The sequence below is a fragment of the Microcebus murinus genome, unplaced genomic scaffold, assembly GCF_040939455.1.
Source record: "Microcebus murinus isolate Inina unplaced genomic scaffold, M.murinus_Inina_mat1.0 scaf036_hap2_Mmur4.0, whole genome shotgun sequence".
Taxonomy (NCBI): Eukaryota; Metazoa; Chordata; class Mammalia; order Primates; family Cheirogaleidae; genus Microcebus; species Microcebus murinus.
Genome location: NW_027438982.1, coordinates 35648 through 51541, shown reverse-complemented (window position 1 = coordinate 51541; position 15894 = coordinate 35648). Strand labels below are relative to the sequence as shown.

Here is a 15894-nt window from a genome sequence, read left to right as displayed (position 1 = left end):
GTTCTAGTACTTTACCTTACAAATGACCCATTTATAAGGGACATATAATGACATTTTATGATTATTTTTTAACTTAACATGACTTTAAGATTTATTTGCATTTATTGCATTTGTATTTACCTAATTCATCTATATTAGCACCTTACTTAGATCTTAGCTATTAAAAGTTTAAGTTACTTTATTAACCATTTTTATACCCTGTAAACTAGATATATATAACAGAACACGGATTAAAATACAAACTCAAATCTTATCAGAAACAATTAGCATTTAAATAAGACTTGTTATTTTAAACAAAATATAACATCACTTCTAAATTTTGTAAACATAGTAGTCATTTTAGAATATCTTGTTTAAAGGTATTTGCTAATTAGATCCTTCCAAAATATCACATCCCCAAACAAAATCTATTGGCATCATAGGGGAATGTCTCTGGCACCCAAAGTTTGGGAGCAAAGGCCACTGTTCTCCTAAAGGCTTGCTGAAAATCTACTGACATTAAAATTAATAGGATTAATAAGAGAAGGACTTAAAACTTATACATGGACGTTTTTAGAATGAACACAAAGATGCAGGGGAAATTGTCCATTTTTTATGTTTAAAGTATGGACAGCTGTGTAGAAAGATGATTGGACAAAAAGGATACGAGCTAATTCTAACAGGCTTAGTGGCAGAACCAGCTAGGCATTTTATATTTAGATTTTGCTTGGCCTCTTGAGTGTGCATTTTCCCTTCTGGGTGTAGGACAAAGCCCTTTCTGGCATGGGGTTTTACAGTAAAACAAAGTACAAACAAAATAGGTCAGATAATTGCTTTATGGCCATTTTACATAGAATAATTTTAGGTTTTATGGCTAGCTTCAGGGAAGAATTGGCACAAGAGGCAAGCAAGGTCAAAAAATTTTGCTTCTGAAGCCTTTATTTTAAGCTAGTTTTTTTTTTTTTTTGATCCCATCAACATAAGATCTCCTGGCTGTAGACTGAGGAAAAAAACTTTCAGCATCATTTGTTAGCACCTCAAACAATGATACAAAGTGGTAACATGCTTTTTACATGAGGCTCAAGATTAAGCTGTTAAAAAAAACTATCTAAATGGTCTCAAAACAATGTTTAGTGCATAAACTTGAGCACATTTATAGAGTAAGATTACTTTGAGATTCTCATGGATTTTAACCATCATTCACTTTTTATCTTAAAATAAATTACTATATAAAAATTAATAATTTAGAAATTTTTTTCTAGGCAAAAACATTATTACAGTAACACAATGTAATCATAACCAGCTAGATTGTAAAGAGTAGGACAAAAATGGACAAGACCAAGGTAACACTAAAGCTTTCAATTTAAGATCTTTCAACTTTCAGGACAACTTTGAATCCCTAACAGTACTGTTAAATGAGTTGAACACACCTTGTGCACAGGCATTGAATGAGTGGAGGTAAACTATTTCTGCAGTTAGGATTAAAAGATCAAAACCAAAATGTTTTTTTTTATACACCTTTAACGATTAAATTTGTTTTTTTTTCCCTCTATTTGTTGTTTTATTTATTCTAATTTGCTGACTCAGGCACATTTGCATTTTTACCTTAAAGTTAAACACATTAAGTATTTTTGTTGGTAACCCAGATTCAGTTAATATCATTTGACCAAATATTAAATTTACTTTACTTATCAAAAATCACCCATTACTTTGTCTTTGGCTGAGTTTACATTTTTATCAAACCTTTACACGTCAAGAACTTAAAAATGTCCAGTAAAACCCAGGCAAAAACAAATGTATGCTGACAGTTTGAAAGCATTTTTACTATTACTTTACTAATAACACCTTATTTATTAATAACAACACAGCTTATTTACCAACGGTTACTAAATTCACATGAAGCATTTGGGTTTAATTTATGAGCGCTTCCTTAATTTTAAAACAGTCCGAAACCTATAAGCACAAACATGTGATACATGGACAGACATAAAACATACCCAAACATATACACTCTCTCAGAAGCATACATACACAAAAAGTTCTGATAAATTTTACCTTAGAATGTTAGCCATGAAATGGTAACACAAACTCACCAGTCTGTAAAAGAAAGCTGGATCTAAATTTCTTCTGACGAGACTGGAACTTGTACACCTGGCAAACTTTAGTTGACCTGATAGGTAACTTAATTAGGCCTGTGGATCAAAGTTTTGGGTAAAGCAGTTTTTATGGTAGTTTGATTTTTTTTTTTTCAGTGCAAAATGAGTTTTCTATGTTAGCATTTTAGCTGGAACTGGCTGCAAGGTCTCCAGGTAGCCTTTCAATTGTAAATACCACAAACAATGAGTTATCTTAACATCACTAGAAAAAGTTAGCAGATTTTAGAGTAGCCAGAAAGAAAGAGAGATAGGTTGAGACATTTTAATAGTGGGGGGTCGACCATTTCAGCTCTGAATTTTTCTTGATGTAATTTTGCCCTTTCTTAAAACCTTGTGCACAAGAATTAGCTATAACCAGCTGGAGCTCTAGAAAACCTGGCATGCCTTTGAATCTTTTCGTTTACAAAAATACTTGCAAGTAGAGATGCCACAAACCAACTGGGGTGCCCCAACAGGAGTCATTTTCTTTGCCCTTCCTCACTCTTAAGTGGAAAAAAGGCAACGGAGAAAGCCCTTTAGAATGCACCTCCAAAACTAAATTAGGATCCCAAACAACAATTCCTAGGAAAAGAACCAGCTCAGAATAAACCAAGACCATCAACCAAAAACGGGAGGTCCGGATCTCAGGAGGACTTACCAGTTCCCGCCAAAGGAGAAGCTCGGAGTCGGAGGCCTAAAAGGGCCGTGCCGGTACCTGGCGCCGAGTCCGCGCTGCTCCTTAGGCGGCCCTGAGTCTTCTCTGAGGTCCTGCCGACTACGCCAAAATTGTTAACGGAAAAAAATCCAAACTCTGTAAAATAATTTTAAAGAGATTTATTCTGAGCCAAATTTGAGGACCATGACCCGGAGCCACTGCCAAGAGGCCTTGGGCAAGTGGACTCGCTGTGGCTGGGTTACAGTTTGGTTTTTATACATTTTAGAGACAAGGGTTATGGGTAAAGCCATCAATCAATGTGTGGGAGGTATACATTGGTTTGGCCCAAAAAGGAGGGCCATCTCGAAGCAGGGGGGGCTTACAGGTTATAGGTGGGTTTAAAGATTCTTTAGATTGTAATTGGCTAAAGACACATGCTTTGTCTAAAGAGGTGGAATGTTTTAACATAAACTGTTTACCAGAGGTAAGCCACCATTTGTTGCAAATAGAAGGCCTGCAGGTTTGTCTTGCATACCCTCAGGCCTATTAATGGGTTACAAAGGAAATCTCCAAGAAGGGAGGGGGGCATGATAAGGCCTGTCTGACCTCCCTCCTCCTGGCAGGCAACTTTGCCCTTGAATATTCCTCTGGCCACGAGGGGGTCCATTCAGTCAGCCCGTAGGGGTTGAGGATTTTAGTTCACAAAGCTAAGCAGGGTCGGGCCTGGTTAGTACTTGGATGGGAGACCGCCTGGGAATACCGGGTGCCTTAGGCTTCTTTTTTTTTTTTTTTTTGTTTTGCCTCTTGTTCTGTCCCCTCTCTGGGAGCCAGGCGGCGGCCCGGGGCGGGGGTCACCCCCACCCTCAGCGCCCGCCGCGGTGCCTGGTGCCCCAGCCCGCACCATGGGGCCTCCTCTTGTCCCAAGCCGCGACACCGCCGTCACGCGGCAGCATGCGTGGCTTCTGGACTGTCAGGTCTCAGACCAAAGGTCTGCTCTGTGGGAACCGACACGCTGGAGGAAACCTTGAGAGTCTGAGAGGGGAGGGAGTTCCAGAAGAAGGCCAGGATGTCATTTTGAGGGAGTATGTGACCAGAACTCGTCCCGTTGCTTTTGGGGTTCTATGGGCTACACGTAGGAATCTTTGGTGGTGGCACCTGATGTTGGGGGATCCGGAGTCACACCCAGACCTGCTCCACAGGCCTCCTTTTACTTTTCTCTTCGGATTCATTATGTTTAAAAAGTGTCTCTTATCTCTATGATTGCATTTTCTTTTCTCTCTCTTTTCAAGCAGATGATGGGAGTCCAAGTATTAAGGTGACATGTGTTGCCCGTGCCCCCCTCCCCCCTGTGTTCTTATTCATTAACCTCTGATGTTGTTCCAGCGTATTGTGGGGGTACCAATGTTAAGGTCGGGTACGTTGCCCTCTCCCAGCCTCCCCCCTCGGGTCAGAGCCTCAAGTGCGCCCATCCCCCAGTCGGTGCGCACCCACCCCATTCCTAATGGAGGTGTATGCCCATCCCCTCCCCCCACCCGCCCGACACCCACCCGATGAAGGTGATTCCTCTGTGTCCACTTAGGTGTCCATCGGTTCGTACCCATTTGCTGGTGAGCGCGAGCACGTGGTGCTCGTGTGTCCATTCTTGGGCTACCTGGCTTACTGGAACGGGTTCCAGCTCTGGCCAGGAGAACCACGAGAGGTGCCCTCTCACCGCTGCTCCTCCTAGCTGAATAGCACTCCGTGGTGTCCACGCGCCACATTTCATTTACGCACTCGTGGGTCGATGGGCACTCGGGTCGCTTCCAGGTCTTTGCGATTGTGACTTGTGCCCTGACTCTAACCCTAACCCTTACCCAGCCCGTCTCCTCCTCGGCCCCTGCCTGACTGACTCCTTCCCGCCCGGCCTGTCACCTGTCACCGTCCTCTGCCCCTGCCTGACACGCTCCTCCCCGCCCGGGCCGTCACCGTCCTCGGCCACTGCCTGACGGGGCTCCTCCGTCGCCTGGGCCTTCCAAGGGCTTGGTGTGGACGCTGGTTCCAGGACGCCCTCCCAGGAACCCGGTAGCAGGGCGGCCGCAGCGTCTCGCGCCACCCAACCGTCCGCCGGCCGGCGGCCGTCGCTAAGTGGCCTGCGGGGGACGTGCCCCCACTGTGGGGCGGGCGCCCAGCCTGGTGTCTTCTCTGAGGCCCCGTGGCTGCTTTTCCCCCCCGCAAGGGGAGAGCCGCGGAGGTGGGGACCGCCTCCTCGTGGGGACGTACACCCAGCTCTCCACGTCGGATTCCGGGGCTCTCTGTCCTGCCAGAAGGCCCAGCTGGCCTGCGGGTCCTTAGAGTGGCAAAAACATCCGAAAACTGAGATTGAGGGTCCGGTGGTTGTCTGCACTTTTGTGCTGGGCACCCCAGGGAGGCCCGGGGGCTGGCTGGACAACGTGGTCTGCTGGGCAGGGGGGGGGTTTGGAGGAGCAACTGATGCCCTTTGCACTTTGGGTAGCAAGTGTCTGAGGTGTCTCTGAGCCCTGCGCCATGTCGGGGTGGGGTGGGGGGGTGGGAGGTCGGGGGGGGGGGTGGAGGAGCAGGAGGAGGAGGAGGAGGAGGTGGGAAGGGCCGTGGCCTGCAGTCGTGTTCCCGGGGTGGCTTCTTCCACAGGCTGCTTGGCCTGGGCTCCCTGCACCTGGGCCTTTGGAGGACTGGCCCTGTGCTTGCCAACGCTTCCCCTGCAGGGACCCAGAGCTGGGAGGTTGCATCTCTCAGCCCTGGGTCGGGCAGAGCCCCAGCGGGCCATGCCCACAACCTCTCTCAGCACGGGTCCCCCAGAAGGCTCCTTTGGGACCAGGATTCTCTTGCGGGTGACTCTTTAAGGTCTGGCCCCTGGATGGAGGGGCACCAGGAGTAGAGGAGCAGGAAGGGGAAGGGGGTGGCCATGCGAGGGGACACTTTCAGGCCAAGTCCCAGCTTCAGCCTGATCCTCCTGGGAACCCCGGGGTGTACGTCACACCTCCTGGTTGTCCCGCTCTGAGACAAGGGCTCTGAGACAAGGAGCCGGGCTTCGCATTCCCCCAGCAGCCAGTCGTGGGCTGAGGACACCTGGGGCGTTGGGAACTCCCTGGCTTCTCCTTGGCTTAACATCTGGAGCTGCTTGTGAATCGTGCCGCCACACACACCCGAGTGCAGGTGTCTTCTGCACAGACTGCGGGCCTCGCTCTTCTGAATGCCGCTAGCTCGCCACCCACCCACGGGTGAACCTGGTCAGGGTACTTTCTCTCGGGGGCAGACTCTGATCCTGGCGGGCTCCCGGTGTTTCTGTTTGCTCGTTTCTTTCTTCCATTTCGGGAAAGGCTTCCTTACTGGGTGTGGAAATCTCCTATGCCTTTCCTCGCCTATTCTGTCAGCTTTAAAATTCTCTTTCAGTTGCCACCCTCACAGATGGATTAGGAAACTCTTTCCGGTGCACTCATTAGTGAAATGACCTCAATGAAGCTGGAATCCAATATCTAATCGCCGATTTTTAGCGAGTCCACACGCCAGGGTGGTCGGGGTCCAATGCAGCCCCGGCCAGGCCCAGGCCCCTTGGACTGGGCCACAGGAGGACACAGAGGAGGGTCCCGGCCCCCACGGTCGCGTTGCCGGCAGTTCTCCAAGGGCTTGGGCGTTTTCCAGAGGTAGGAGATGGAGGGGACTGATTTCTTCAGCGCCCCACAAACCACGCCACCCCACCCATGGGACACATCCCTAGAGAGAGAGAGAGACGCCCCATACACTCGCTCCCCTCCCCCATGCGCTGTGCCCCAGCCCGGGCCCGGGGGAATAGGCGGCAGCCCACCCACAGGGTGGGGGGCCCAGCTGAAAGGGGTTGTCGGGGAGGGCGGCCCCTGCCTGGGGTCAAAGGGCGGGCGACCCGCGCGTGCGCAATCGGCGGCGGCGGCGGCGGCGGCGGCCACGAGCTGGGGGTGGGCCAGGCGAGGAGAGGAAGGGGGCTGGAAGGTCTCCACCTTGGCGAGTCCAGCCGTGGAGGCGCATCTTGTGTGAGTGTGAGTGAGTGAGTGTGAGTGTGTGTGTGTGTGTGTGTGTGTGTGTATAGAGAGACAGCCCCCCACCCCGGCCCGCCGCTCCCTGCCCGCCCCGCCCCGCCTGTCACCCCCGTCCCTTGGAGCCCGCCGGACCCGGCCGGTGAACTCAACAGGCCCGGCCCGGTGCGGGTCAGCGCCGGCGCGGGGCCTGGGGCGGGGGGAGGAGGCGGCGGGGAAGCGCAGAGAGGCTCGGCTTCTTGAGCGGGGCAGGGGCGCCCTCCGCCGTCTAGGGCCACACCACCCTGAACGCGCCCGATCTCGTCTGGTCTCGGAAGCTAAGCAGGGTCGGGCCTGGTTAGTACTTGGATGGGAGACCGCCTGGGAATACCGGGTGCCGTAGGCTTCTTCTTTTTTTTTTTTTTGTTTTGCCTCTTGTTCTGTCCCCTTTCTGGGAGCGAGTCGGCGGCCCGGGGTGGGGGTCACCCCCACCCTCAGCGCCCGCCGCGGTGCCTGGCGCCCCAGCCCGCACCGTGGGGCCTCCTCTTGTCCCAAGCCGCGACACCGCCGTCACGCGGCAGCATGCGTGGCTTCTGGACTGTCAGGTCTCAGACCAAAGGTCTGCTCTGTGGGAACCGACACGCTGGAGGAAACCTTGAGAGTCTGAGAGGGGAGGGAGTTCCAGAAGAAGGCCAGGATGTCATTTTGAGGGAGTATGTGACCAGAACTCGTCCCGTTGCTTTTGGGGTTCTATGGGCTACACGTAGGAATCTTTGGTGGTGGCACCTGATGTTGGGGGATCCGGAGTCACACCCAGACCTGCTCCACAGGCCTCCTTTTACTTTTCTCTTCGGATTCATTATGTTTAAAAAGTGTCTCTTATCTCTATGATTGCATTTTCTTTTCTCTCTCTTTTCAAGCAGATGATGGGAGTCCAAGTATTAAGGTGACATGTGTTGCCCGTGCCCCCCTCCCCCCTGTGTTCTTATTCATTTACCTCTGATGTTGTTCCAGCGTATTGTGGGGTTACCAATGTTAAGGTCGGGTACGTTGCCCTCTCCCAGCCTCCCCCCTCGGGTCAGAGCCTCAAGTGCGCCCATCCCCCAGTCGGTGCGCACCCACCCCGTTCCTAATGGAGGTGTATGCCCATCCCCTCCCCCCACCCGCCCGACACCCACCCGATGAAGGTGATTCCTCTGTGTCCACTTAGGTGTCCATCGGTTCGTACCCATTTGCTGGTGAGCGCGAGCACGTGGTGCTCGTGTGTCCATTCTTGGGCTACCTGGCTTACTGGAACGGGTTCCAGCTCTGGCCAGGAGAACCACGAGAGGTGCCCTCTCACCGCTGCTCCTCCTAGCTGAATAGCACTCCGTGGTGTCCACGCGCCACATTGCATTTACGCACTCGTGGGTCCATGGGCACTCGGGTCGCTTCCAGGTCTTTGCGATTGTGACTTGTGCCCTGACTCTAACCCTAACCCTTACCCAGCCCGTCTCCTCCTCGGCCCCTGCCTGACTGACTCCTTCCCGCCCGGCCTGTCACCTGTCACCGTCCTCGGCCCCTGCCTGACGGGGCTCCTCCGTCGCCTGGGCCTTCCAAGGGCTTGGTGTGGACGCTGGTTCCAGGACGCCCTCCCAGGAACCCGGTAGCAGGGCGGCCGCAGCGTCTCGCGCCACCCAACCGTCCGCCGGCCGGCGGCCGTCGCTAAGTGGCCTGCGGGGGACGTGCCCCCACTGTGGGGCGGGCGCCCAGCCTGGTGTCTTCTCTGAGGCCCCGTGGCTGCTTTTCCCCCCCGCAAGGGGAGAGCCGCGGAGGTGGGGACCGCCTCCTCGTGGGGACGTACACCCAGCTCTCCACGTCGGATTCCGGGGCTCTCTGTCCTGCCAGAAGGCCCAGCTGGCCTGCGGGTCCTTAGAGTGGCAAAAACATCCGAAAACTGAGATTGAGGGTCCGGTGGTTGTCTGCACTTTTGTGCTGGGCACCCCAGGGAGGCCCGGGGGCTGGCTGGACAACGCGGTCTGCTGGGCAGGGGGGGGGGTTTTGGAGGAGCAACTGATGCCCTTTGCACTTTGGGTAGCAAGTGTCTGAGGTGTCTCTGAGCCCTGCGCCATGTCGGGGGGTGGGGTGGGGGGGTGGGAGGTCGGGGGGGGGTGGAGGAGCAGGAGGAGGAGGAGGAGGAGGTGGGAAGGGCCGTGGCCTGCAGTCGTGTTCCCGGGGTGGCTTCTTCCACAGGCTGCTTGGCCTGGGCTCCCTGCACCTGGGCCTTTGGAGGACTGGCCCTGTGCTTGCCAACGCTTCCCCTGCAGGGACCCAGAGCTGGGAGGTTGCATCTCTCAGCCCTGGGTCGGGCAGAGCCCCAGCGGGCCATGCCCACAACCTCTCTCAGCACGGGTCCCCCAGAAGGCTCCTTTGGGACCAGGATTCTCTTGCGGGTGACTCTTTAAGGTCTGGCCCCTGGATGGAGGGGCACCAGGAGTAGAGGAGCAGGAAGGGGAAGGGGGTGGCCATGCGAGGGGACACTTTCAGGCCAAGTCCCAGCTTCAGCCTGATCCTCCTGGGAACCCCGGGGTGTACGTCACACCTCCTGGTTGTCCCGCTCTGAGACAAGGGCTCTGAGACAAGGAGCCGGGCTTCGCATTCCCCCAGCAGCCAGTCGTGGGCTGAGGACACCTGGGGCGTTGGGAACTCCCTGGCTTCTCCTTGGCTTAACATCTGGAGCTGCTTGTGAATCGTGCCGCCACACACACCCGAGTGCAGGTGTCTTCTGCACAGACTGCGGGCCTCGCTCTTCTGAATGCCGCTAGCTCGCCACCCACCCACGGGTGAACCTGGTCAGGGTACTTTCTCTCGGGGGCAGACTCTCATCCTGGCGGGCTACCGGTGTTTCTGTTTGCTCGTTTCTTTCTTCCATTTCGGGAAAGGCTTCCTTACTGGGTGTGGAAATCTCCTATGCCTTTCCTCGCCTATTCTGTCAGCTTTAAAATTCTCTTTCAGTTGCCACCCTCACAGATGGATTAGGAAACTCTTTCCGGTGCACTCATTAGTGAAATGACCTCAATGAAGCTGGAATCCAATATCTAATCGCCGATTTTTAGCGAGTCCACACGCCAGGGTGGTCGGGGTCCAATGCAGCCCCGGCCAGGCCCAGGCCCCTTGGACTGGGCCACAGGAGGACACAGAGGAGGGTCCCGGCCCCCACGGTCGCGTTGCCGGCAGTTCTCCAAGGGCTTGGGCGTTTTCCAGAGGTAGGAGATGGAGGGGACTGATTTCTTCAGCGCCCCACAAACCACGCCACCCCACCCATGGGACACATCCCTAGAGAGAGAGAGAGAAGTCCCATACACTCGCTCCCCTCCCCCATGCGCTGTGCCCCAGCCCGGGCCCGGGGGAATAGGCGGCAGCCCACCCACAGGGTGGGGGGCGCAGCTGAAAGGGGTTGTCTGGGAGGGCGGCCCCTGCCTGGGGTCAAAGGGCGGGCGACCCGCGCGTGCGCAATCGGCGGCGGCGGCGGCGGCGGCGGCCACGAGCTGGGGGTGGGCCAGGCGAGGAGAGGAAGGGGGCTGGAAGGTCTCCACCTTGGCGAGTCCAGCCGTGGAGGCGCATCTTGTGTGAGTGTGAGTGAGTGAGTGTGAGTGTGAGTGTGTGTGTGTGTGTGTGTGTGTATAGAGAGACAGCCCCCCACCCCGGCCCGCCGCTCCCTGCCCGCCCCGCCCCGCCTGTCACCCCCGTCCCTCGGAGCCCGCCAGACCCGGCCGGTGAACTCAACAGGCCCGGCCCGGTGCGGGTCAGCGCCGGCGCGGGGCCTGGGGCGGGGGGAGGAGGCGGCGGGGAAGCGCAGAGAGGCTCGGCTTCTTGAGCGGGGCAGGGGCGCCCTCCGCCGTCTAGGGCCACACCACCCTGAACGCGCCCGATCTCGTCTGGTCTCAGAAGCTAAGCAGGGTCGGGCCTGGTTAGTACTTGGATGGGAGACCGCCTGGGAATACCGGGTGCCGTAGGCTTCTTCTTTTTTTTTTTTTTTGTTTTGCCTCTTGTTCTGTCCCCTTTCTGGGAGCGAGTCGGCGGCCCGGGGTGGGGGTCACCCCCACCCTCAGCGCCCGCCGCGGTGCCTGGCGCCCCAGCCCGCACCGTGGGGCCTCCTCTTGTCCCAAGCCGCGACACCGCCGTCACGCGGCAGCATGCGTGGCTTCTGGACTGTCAGGTCTCAGACCAAAGGTCTGCTCTGTGGGAACCGACACGCTGGAGGAAACCTTGAGAGTCTGAGAGGGGAGGGAGTTCCAGAAGAAGGCCAGGATGTCATTTTGAGGGAGTATGTGACCAGAACTCGTCCCGTTGCTTTTGGGGTTCTATGGGCTACACGTAGGAATCTTTGGTGGTGGCACCTGATGTTGGGGGATCCGGAGTCACACCCAGACCTGCTCCACAGGCCTCCTTTTACTTTTCTCTTCGGATTCATTATGTTTAAAAAGTGTCTCTTATCTCTATGATTGCATTTTCTTTTCTCTCTCTTTTCAAGCAGATGATGGGAGTCCAAGTATTAAGGTGACATATGTTGCCCGTGCCCCCCTCCCCCCTGTGTTCTTATTCATTAACCTCTGATGTTGTTCCAGCGTATTGTGGGGGTACCAATGTTAAGGTCGGGTACGTTGCCCTCTCCCAGCCTCCCCCCTCGGGTCAGAGCCTCAAGTGCGCCCATCCCCCAGTCGGTGCGCACCCACCCCGTTCCTAATGGAGGTGTATGCCCATCCCCTCCCCCCACCCGCCCGACACCCACCCGATGAAGGTGATTCCTCTGTGTCCACTTAGGTGTCCATCGGTTCGTACCCATTTGCTGGTGAGCGCGAGCACGTGGTGCTCGTGTGTCCATTCTTGGGCTACCTGGCTTACTGGAACGGGTTCCAGCTCTGGCCAGGAGAACCACGAGAGGTGCCCTCTCACCGCTGCTCCTCCTAGCTGAATAGCACTCCGTGGTGTCCACGCGCCACATTTCATTTACGCACTCGTGGGTCGATGGGCACTCGGGTCGCTTCCAGGTCTTTGCGATTGTGACTTGTGCCCTGACTCTAACCCTAACCCTTACCCAGCCCGTCTCCTCCTCGGCCCCTGCCTGACTGACTCCTTCCCGCCCGGCCTGTCACCTGTCACCGTCCTCTGCCCCTGCCTGACACGCTCCTCCCCGCCCGGGCCGTCACCGTCCTCGGCCCCTGCCTGACGGGGCTCCTCCGTCGCCTGGGCCTTCCAAGGGCTTGGTGTGGACGCTGGTTCCAGGACGCCCTCCCAGGAACCCGGTAGCAGGGCGGCCGCAGCGTCTCGCGCCACCCAACCGTCCGCCGGCCGGCGGCCGGCGCTAAGTGGCCTGCGGGGGACGTGCCCCCACTGTGGGGCGGGCGCCCAGCCTGGTGTCTTCTCTGAGGCCCCGTGGCTGCTTTTCCCCCCCGCAAGGGGAGAGCCGCGGAGGTGGGGACCGCCTCCTCGTGGGGACGTACACCCAGCTCTCCACGTCGGATTCCGGGGCTCTCTGTCCTGCCAGAAGGCCCAGCTGGCCTGCGGGTCCTTAGAGTGGCAAAAACATCCGAAAACTGAGATTGAGGGTCCGGTGGTTGTCTGCACTTTTGTGCTGGGCACCCCAGGGAGGCCCGGGGGCTGGCTGGACAACGCGGTCTGCTGGGCAGGGGGGGGGTTTGGAGGAGCAACTGATGCCCTTTGCACTTTGGGTAGCAAGTGTCTGAGGTGTCTCTGAGCCCTGCGCCATGTCGGGGGGTGGGGTGGGGGGGTGGGAGGTCGGGGGGGGGTGGAGGAGCAGGAGGAGGAGGAGGAGGAGGTGGGAAGGGCCGTGGCCTGCAGTCGTGTTCCCGGGGTGGCTTCTTCCACAGGCTGCTTGGCCTGGGCTCCCTGCACCTGGGCCTTTGGAGGACTGGCCCTGTGCTTGCCAACGCTTCCCCTGCAGGGACCCAGAGCTGGGAGGTTGCATCTCTCAGCCCTGGGTCGGGCAGAGCCCCAGCGGGCCATGCCCACAACCTCTCTCAGCACGGGTCCCCCAGAAGGCTCCTTTGGGACCAGGATTCTCTTGCGGGTGACTCTTTAAGGTCTGGCCCCTGGATGGAGGGGCACCAGGAGTAGAGGAGCAGGAAGGGGAAGGGGGTGGCCATGCGAGGGGACACTTTCAGGCCAAGTCCCAGCTTCAGCCTGATCCTCCTGGGAACCCCGGGGTGTACGTCACACCTCCTGGTTGTCCCGCTCTGAGACAAGGGCTCTGAGACAAGGAGCCGGGCTTCGCATTCCCCCAGCAGCCAGTCGTGGGCTGAGGACACCTGGGGCGTTGGGAACTCCCTGGCTTCTCCTTGGCTTAACATCTGGAGCTGCTTGTGAATCGTGCCGCCACACACACCCGAGTGCAGGTGTCTTCTGCACAGACTGCGGGCCTCGCTCTTCTGAATGCCGCTAGCTCGCCACCCACCCACGGGTGAACCTGGTCAGGGTACTTTCTCTCGGGGGCAGACTCTGATCCTGGCGGGCTACCGGTGTTTCTGTTTGCTCGTTTCTTTCTTCCATTTCGGGAAAGGCTTCCTTACTGGGTGTGGAAATCTCCTATGCCTTTCCTCGCCTATTCTGTCAGCTTTAAAATTCTCTTTCAGTTGCCACCCTCACAGATGGATTAGGAAACTCTTTCCGGTGCACTCATTAGTGAAATGACCTCAATGAAGCTGGAATCCAATATCTAATCGCCGATTTTTAGCGAGTCCACACGCCAGGGTGGTCGGGGTCCAATGCAGCCCCGGCCAGGCCCAGGCCCCTTGGACTGGGCCACAGGAGGACACAGAGGAGGGTCCCGGCCCCCACGGTCGCGTTGCCGGCAGTTCTCCAAGGGCTTGGGCGTTTTCCAGAGGTAGGAGATGGAGGGGACTGATTTCTTCAGCGCCCCACAAACCACGCCACCCCACCCATGGGACACATCCCTAGAGAGAGAGAGAGACGCCCCATACACTCGCTCCCCTCCCCCATGCGCTGTGCCCCAGCCCGGGCCCGGGGGAATAGGCGGCAGCCCACCCACAGGGTGGGGGGCACAGCTGAAAGGGGTTGTCGGGGATGGCGGCCCCTGCCTGGGGTCAAAGGGCGGGCGACCCGCGCGTGCGCAATCGGCGGCGGCGGCGGCGGCGGCGGCGGCGGCGGCCACGAGCTGGGGGTGGGCCAGGCGAGGAGAGGAAGGGGGCTGGAAGGTCTCCACCTTGGCGAGTCCAGCCGTGGAGGCGCATCTTGTGTGAGTGTGAGTGAGTGAGTGTGAGTGTGTGTGTGTGTGTGTGTGTGTGTGTATAGAGAGACAGCCCCCCACCCCGGCCCGCCGCTCCCTGCCCGCCCCGCCCCGCCTGTCACCCCCGTCCCTCGGAGCCCGCCAGACCCGGCCGGTGAACTCAACAGGCCCGGCCCGGTGCGGGTCAGCGCCGGCGCGGGGCCTGGGGCGGGGGGAGGAGGCGGCGGGGAAGCGCAGAGAGGCTCGGCTTCTTGAGCGGGGCAGGGGCGCCCTCCGCCGTCTAGGGCCACACCACCCTGAACGCGCCCGATCTCGTCTGGTCTCAGAAGCTAAGCAGGGTCGGGCCTGGTTAGTACTTGGATGGGAGACCGCCTGGGAATACCGGGTGCCGTAGGCTTCTTCTTTTTTTTTTTTTTGTTTTGCCTCTTGTTCTGTCCCCTTTCTGGGAGCGAGTCGGCGGCCCGGGGTGGGGGTCACCCCCACCCTCAGCGCCCGCCGCGGTGCCTGGCGCCCCAGCCCGCACCGTGGGGCCTCCTCTTGTCCCAAGCCGCGACACCGCCGTCACGCGGCAGCATGCGTGGCTTCTGGACTGTCAGGTCTCAGACCAAAGGTCTGCTCTGTGGGAACCGACACGCTGGAGGAAACCTTGAGAGTCTGAGAGGGGAGGGAGTTCCAGAAGAAGGCCAGGATGTCATTTTGAGGGAGTATGTGACCAGAACTCGTCCCGTTGCTTTTGGGGTTCTATGGGCTACACGTAGGAATCTTTGGTGGTGGCACCTGATGTTGGGGGATCCGGAGTCACACCCAGACCTGCTCCACAGGCCTCCTTTTACTTTTCTCTTCGGATTCATTATGTTTAAAAAGTGTCTCTTATCTCTATGATTGCATTTTCTTTTCTCTCTCTTTTCAAGCAGATGATGGGAGTCCAAGTATTAAGGTGACATGTGTTGCCCGTGCCCCCCTCCCCCCTGTGTTCTTATTCATTTACCTCTGATGTTGTTCCAGCGTATTGTGGGGTTACCAATGTTAAGGTCGGGTACGTTGCCCTCTCCCAGCCTCCCCCCTCGGGTCAGAGCCTCAAGTGCGCCCATCCCCCAGTCGGTGCGCACCCACCCCGTTCCTAATGGAGGTGTATGCCCATCCCCTCCCCCCACCCGCCCGACACCCACCCGATGAAGGTGATTCCTCTGTGTCCACTTAGGTGTCCATCGGTTCGTACCCATTTGCTGGTGAGCGCGAGCACGTGGTGCTCGTGTGTCCATTCTTGGGCTACCTGGCTTACTGGAACGGGTTCCAGCTCTGGCCAGGAGAACCACGAGAGGTGCCCTCTCACCGCTGCTCCTCCTAGCTGAATAGCACTCCGTGGTGTCCACGCGCCACATTTCATTTACGCACTCGTGGGTCGATGGGCACTCGGGTCGCTTCCAGGTCTTTGCGATTGTGACTTGTGCCCTGACTCTAACCCTAACCCTTACCCAGCCCGTCTCCTCCTCGGCCCCTGCCTGACTGACTCCTTCCCGCCCGGCCTGTCACCTGTCACCGTCCTCTGCCCCTGCCTGACACGCTCCTCCCCGCCCGGGCCGTCACCGTCCTCGGCCCCTGCCTGACGGGGCTCCTCCGTCGCCTGGGCCTTCCAAGGGCTTGGTGTGGACGCTGGTTCCAGGACGCCCTCCCAGGAACCCGGTAGCAGGGCGGCCGCAGCGTCTCGCGCCACCCAACCGTCCGCCGGCCGGCGGCCGGCGCTAAGTGGCCTGCGGGGGACGTGCCCCCACTGTGGGGCGGGCGCCCAACCTGGTGTCTTCTCTGAGGCCCCGTGGCTGCTTTTCCCCCCCGCAAGGGGAGAGCCGCGGAGGTGGGGACCGCCTCCTCGTGGGG

General features: G+C 57.2%; 3 non-coding genes across 3 annotated transcripts; all 3 read left to right on the top strand.

Moving 5' to 3' along the window:
- The first annotated feature begins 7060 nt into the window (after nucleotides 1-7060).
- LOC142868643 (5S ribosomal RNA) lies at nucleotides 7061-7179 on the top strand. Its single transcript, XR_012917588.1, has one exon. It is a non-coding gene; the product is annotated as a 5S ribosomal RNA (ribosomal RNA).
- Nucleotides 7180-10652: 3473 nt separating this feature from the next.
- LOC142868684 (5S ribosomal RNA) lies at nucleotides 10653-10771 on the top strand. The gene has a single exon (XR_012917628.1). It is a non-coding gene; the product is annotated as a 5S ribosomal RNA (ribosomal RNA).
- Nucleotides 10772-14297: 3526 nt separating this feature from the next.
- LOC142868683 (5S ribosomal RNA) lies at nucleotides 14298-14416 on the top strand. The gene has a single exon (XR_012917627.1). It is a non-coding gene; the product is annotated as a 5S ribosomal RNA (ribosomal RNA).
- Nucleotides 14417-15894: the final 1478 nt, after the last annotated feature.